At 33.1% G+C, this 6,432-nt stretch overlaps 1 long non-coding RNA gene across 1 annotated transcript; it reads left to right on the forward strand.

Moving 5' to 3' along the window:
- Window positions 1-2,437: 2,437 nt before the first annotated feature.
- Window positions 2,438-5,806, forward strand: LOC138129185 (uncharacterized). Its single transcript, XR_011159137.1, has 2 exons — window positions 2,438-4,661; window positions 5,336-5,806. It is a non-coding gene; the product is annotated as an uncharacterized lncRNA (long non-coding RNA).
- The last annotated feature ends 626 nt before the right edge of the window (window positions 5,807-6,432 follow it).

A 6,432-nucleotide genomic window follows, 5' to 3' on the forward strand; every position in this document is an offset into this window, starting at 1 on the left:
TCTTTTAAAAACACAACGTAGACCTATCTCAATTCATTTTTAAAAGCTCAACGTGAAAGGAAATATTTCCATTACTCTAAACGAGAAAACTACAAACTTGTTAACTGATATTTACTGATCGTTTGACGAGCAATTCTGGAAGGGTGTACGAGTATGTTATTATATTGCAGGGCTAAGCGTTCTTTCATGAATATTATTTTATCTTTCCCATAGAACTGAAATTGTTAATATTAATTGCTCTTTTGCCTTAAAATAAATACATCGGGCGTTCCTCAGGGAAGCAGCACTGGACCAATTTTATTCCGATGTGATTAGAATTAAAAATAATTAAGATTAAGTTACTTACAGGCATGTCCTTTTCCTAGTATGATAAACAAGAAGTTCGCTATTTAATAAAGTTTGTCCACAGCAACTCAAGTGATGTTATCTATCAGGATGAAAACAATTGCGCACACATATTTTGCAAGGTAGGTTAAACAACTACATAATTCAGATTTACGTAAATGCAAATTAGTCGTATTGTAATTACCTTTTGTCTCAACAATTTTGTTGAGAATTGGGATTCTACTGAAGTTTTATTTATTTTATCACGATTCTTCGTCTTTCAAAAGGAATGTACGCAGTTTGAGTAACATTACACACACATCAGCAACTTATTGTAAGCACCACGGCTATTTTATATCAAAAGTGGTGGAAAAGAGGGGATTTACCGATTTGCACTACGATTTTGTATCTAACAATTAAAGTACTAGAATCTTTAACCTGAAGCTGAAAATATTGAAAAATTGAAAAAACAATATTTTGGTTTAAAAATAAGAAATAGATGTGCAATAATTTTTTCAGACGACCACTGTGAAATATGGCACATTTCACACGGTTTTTCCTTAGTGAAAATTTAAAATTGCAAACGATTTCAACACGAACACGAACGAACAGCCTAACCGTGTACAATGAAAAATTTGAGAAATCTGATTGGCCGACAGCTGTGTGTTTTTATATTGTACACGGGCCGATGATTAACGATGTCTATCTCCGCGCAACGGCATAATTATTTTGTCCGCAGCTTTTTCGAATGATATTTGAAGTTTGAAGGGATGCCGAATATTAGCGTTATTTTTGTGGTCGTCGGAAAAATATCGTGTATACCACGTGTTGAAAATTCGATTTCACACGAGTTTGCAGAATTGAGCCACAAGCCGTAGGCGCGTGGCTTAAGGCTGTTGCCTAGTGGATGGCCAAGCAATGGTAAAGGGCGCTAAACGGATTCTAATTATTTTTCCACAGTTTTATGTTTGAAGCTATGGTGACTATATTTTTTGTTAAACATTAACGTATCTCACCGGGCTACTGTCTCAGTTTTTTGAAAAATCGCTTCATTCTTTATAAAAAAATTAATAACGTTTTTCAGTAATTCTAGTTATTTTTGCTCAATTTTTGATTTAGAGACTATTTAAAAAGTGCATTGGATTCAGAAGAACGTATCTCATGGGGCTACTGTCTCAGTTTTTGGAAAAACAAATTAGATTGGAAGCAAAAAAATAAACAAAAGCCTCAACAAAACGCGTAAAATTCGGTTATTAGGCAGTCCACTATACTTCTCAACTACCTGGAGGTCGTAAACTCGGGTTGACATAATCACTACTTAACGCCCGCAATGCAACTTTTCTTGGGAAGATACTTGCACTGGGCTCACGGGAACATCCTCGGGGCAGAGCCGGCGTGCCGCGATGGTCAACTTATGAATAAAAGTAAAATATACCTGTAAAGGAGATGGTCGGATTGCGACGGTGCGGTGGTATCATTTGGATAAAAAGATTGTCACAATCATAACCAATCACTAATCATAATAATTCTTCTTACAAAAATATGATGCACAATTCGAATAATCGCCGAAAATATGGTTAGGGCTGTTTAATATGTCGGTTTTTAAATACTCAATTTTTTGCGATAGTATCCCTCTATGACATTTACGATATTTAATAGCACTTGTAACAGCGGTTCTAAACTTTAAAATATTGTTACGCAAGAATCGACTCTAGGCATTTTTCCTATTTCTCTAATTTTGTTACAATAGTTTCGCATTATTTGATTTCTGCATTCGATTTTTTCTATGAAACAATGTGGACCGTAGGGCATCGACTCTTTTATCTTTTTGTAAACACTACTATCTCCATCTCCTATGATTTTAGTATATTTTAAATTATGCATAGCTACAGAATTTTTAAAACCTTCTAAAATAATAGCTGTTTCCATTGATGTTGATGTGCTTTTCCAATTTTTAAAACATTTATGTGATGGTGTTTTTTTTTTAATTTAGCAAATTTTTCGCATATTCTGCAGTACTTATTTTTAATACCTATATATAACACTTTTTTTAATCGAGCACCAATTATAGAAGCTACTCCTGACAATGCATTATAATTCGTTTCATAAGAGCGTTTACTCCATGCTCCGTCAACAATGACTGTAATCATGCCTACTCCATTTGAATCAACTTCTCCCGCTTCTAGCGCTAACCTAAGTTCTTCTTGCCCTGCATCAATCATCTCATTTATTGCAACTTCTTTAACATTATTTAATACTTGATTTTCTACAGCAAAATATGTTGACGAGCTCATGCATGGGATATCTAATGCTGCAGATAAATAGGAAAATTGAGTAAAACCGGCACCCATCGCAATAATTCCACATACTGCCGATTTATTAATTTCCGAAGAATCGGTGTCGGGTTCACTACTAAATGTCCCTTCCAACCCGCAAATAGTACATTTGTAACTGAAATAACTTTTTAAACCATACCGTTTTTCATTGATAATATCTACATCATAGAAACTGCAATCGAAACCTTGGTGTTTAATTGATTTTAATGTCAAAAATAAGTGATTTACGTCAACAATTCTACGACCTGTCAACTGAAATTTAGTCTCATTTGGAGAATTAGCACTTTCTTCTAAAAAACATCGTTATCTAAATTTTCTAAACTATTATTTAAACTTATATCAATATCATTGTTGAAATTAGCAATATTGTCTATATGTTCAGCTGTAAAAACACATTTAGAACCTTTTCTTTTTTTTTTAATTTTTCTTTTAATTTCTTTTCTACTTTTCCGCTTTCTTGAACAAGCAAAATGTTTTTTACTTTCTTGCCCCATTTAAAAGCAATAATAAAACTTAATTCTATTTTCAAATAATAAAATAAAATTAATGCATGTTTATAAACTTTTCTATCCCCATTCTTCCAATCTGGAAGCCGTTGTTGGTCAGTTGGGCCGAACTACCTGTGTCTAATGTCGAGTAAACGGCCAAACTGTAGGTAATTAGTTGTTCTCAGTAAAGATTCAATATTGAATATTAGCACCCCTACTAATTTACACAGAAACTAGGTAAATACCTATCATCTTTTTCAATAAACGTCTGAGTGGATAGATTCTGACAGGGTTCCAAGTATTTCTGGCAAATGGAAAAAGTTGGAAGTATTATCCGATAGCAGATTTTTTTCTGGAAATTATTTGTGCAGGTAATGAAAACAGGCGCTATTGTAATCCTATCTTTCTTATATAGAGATATAGTATAGCCTTTTGGGAAGACGTCACGATTTTCTTTCTCGTTTTCTCCTGTTTGAAATGACAGAAAAAAATGCGATGCGTTTATTTATTATTAGTTACAAATTTGAAACATAATAGTTACTCATGATCAATTCAAATTAGTTTCTGACTAGTTCAAACATACGTGAAGTTACTAGATAATGGCGTCCTCGCAAATGGGTAAAAATTGGACTCTAACAACTATTTTTGCATCAAAATTTGATTAATAGTGACAGTTGTTTGATGTTTATTAGCTAAAGATAGCAGAGATACGAAAAATCTGACACTGTCAAAGTCATAGTTGCCTCTTATCTAAGTAATTGTTGATTGCACGGTATTTACAGTTCAATTTTTACCCAGTTACCCATGACGTCACTAGCTAATAACTTTTACGTATGTTTGAGCTAGGATCCGAAACAAATTTGAATTGGTCATAAATAACACTAATATCAATATCTGTTCATGTTGGAATGAACATCAGTGGTGCAAATGACCTGACCTGTTACTATGATAACCAGTGTCCGGACGAAATAGTACCGAACAAGTCGACCAGTACAACTTTGCGTAATACCCCACTCACATATAAACACGATTCAGCTGGTTCGTTTACAATAACAGGGAACCAGCTGAATCGTGTTTATGTGCGCGCGAGGGATTACGCAAAGTTGTACTGGTCGACTTGTCCGGTACTATTTCGTCCGCACACTGATGATAACTCATATGAAAGTTAATGCCCCATGTGTGCGATTTGCACCACTGATGTTCAATCCAACGTGAACAGTATACTGTGAGCGAGAAAAGTATGGAATAAATTCATTAAAAATTAAACAATATTTTTTTTCAAAAAAATCTTTGAACAGGTCAATTTTAGTTTATGAAGAAATTCTCCTTGTTTTAGTTTTATCTAGTTTTATTCCCGCACCCAATCAAAATTAAAATTTCTATACGTTTGATTGTTTGATTTACCTACTTGATTTTTTGACTTGTTTTTGTTCGTTATAAAATTTATTTTTTCCAACTTTATACTTTTTTTTCTCAAAAATTTCCTTATGTAAGATAACAAAATTTTTATACTGTCATTTAGACAATTAAAAGGGCTATCAGAATCAAGAAAAAAAATAGGGGTTTTCTATTTAAAAACAACTATGGATGACGTCATAACTCGAAAACAAATGACTGCTTGGAATTTTCTTTCATACTAAAACATGTATTTTTTAAAACTAAAATTGATTTGTCCAAAGATTTTTTTGAAAAAAAATTTTGTTTTATTTTTTAGGAATTTATTCCATACTTTTGTCGCTCACTGTATATACTTTATTCACGTTGAGTTGAACATTTCAAGGTCAAATAATTTATTTTTTTGGCTCTGTAATTATGTTTTGTAAATAGTGACATGCACCTCATCAACGTAATGCGAATTTAGCAATCCTCAATCCAGCGTGAACGGTGTTTACCTGCATGTCACTATTTACAAAACATAATTACAGAGCCAAAAAATTAAATTATTTGACCTTGAAATGTTCCACTCAACGTGAATAACGTTTATTATGTCTCAAATTTGTTGACAATTGCTTCGAAAGGTTATGTTTGTAATCAACGTAATAAGTGAAAGAAATTAAAAATTGTCAAATTGACAGGAGCATAAAATAACCGCACAGTAACCAACAATAAATAAATCATTCTTTAAATTAATTTTCCGGAAGTAAGAGATTAAACCACTAAAGTACACAGATACCTCCAACCTTCAAGAAAATCTAAAATTTGCCAACAAATTTGTTCACAGTAGGAAGATTTACTGTTCTTGTAAAATGGTAATTTTATGACTGACGGGTCTCGAGAGGGTACCTGCTGCAGTGTTTGACCGATCCAAGAATTCTGAATACTTCTGCAACTTGAACTACACCTCGCCCAAAAGTTTTATTACTGTGCAACAGCCTTAAGGGTGCCCATCACCCAACGAAAATATCTATTTCGTAACTATACAACCAACCATACAACACCTGCTGACCGTTTTACGACAGGCACTACCATGCAGTGCTAATAATGAGGGGATTAGTATTTGTTACCTCCTAGTGTGAAGAGGAGCACTTCGCCCAAAGGAGACTACCTGCTACTCTGCCCTGTTTCTAAATCCCGAGCGGCTTTACGAAATTTCCGTCGGATTCCCCAGAATATGATTTAAATTTATAAGTAAGAAAATAAAAATTTTGAAATTATAAATCAGTTTATTTTCATAATTAAATAAATATACATTATTTTTGGCTCTGTAATTATGTTTTGTAAATAGTGACAGTACGGTGTGTATGCATATGATATTGTTGCTTGCCCTGCGCGAACCTTGATTATAATTTTTTAGTTTTGTTGTCCGGTTTGGCATTGTTGATTTCAAAAGCACTGTTACGTTTTTTTACTGCTTAAATTAAAGTAATTAACTAATTCTTATTTGCTTTTGTCTTTGTACAGCGTGATCAACAATGACTGAGTCTGTTGGCAATGAAACAATTGAAAAGTACGGTTTGATCTAAAAAAGCATAAGAATAACATGTAACAATAACATAATTGTAATAAATAACATAGCTGCAGATTGCAAGTGTCGTACAGTTGCGAAAAGTAAGACAGAGTAAAATTGAGAAAGAAATTATATTCATTATATTTACCTCTTATTACGTATTGCCTTCATTCTACGTTTTATACTTTTCCGGTAACCGTTTGTAGAAATCTTATTCTTGCCATGGACACCCATTTTTAAAACGCACTCGGATAATAACTCAACTTCTAGTCACTAGGACGCAGTCAAAATAAATAGAAATATGTATAAACAAACACAGCATATTTATATTCAAGAT

This window comes from Tenebrio molitor, chromosome 4 (genome assembly GCF_963966145.1).
Source record: "Tenebrio molitor chromosome 4, icTenMoli1.1, whole genome shotgun sequence".
Classification (NCBI taxonomy): domain Eukaryota; kingdom Metazoa; phylum Arthropoda; class Insecta; order Coleoptera; family Tenebrionidae; genus Tenebrio; species Tenebrio molitor.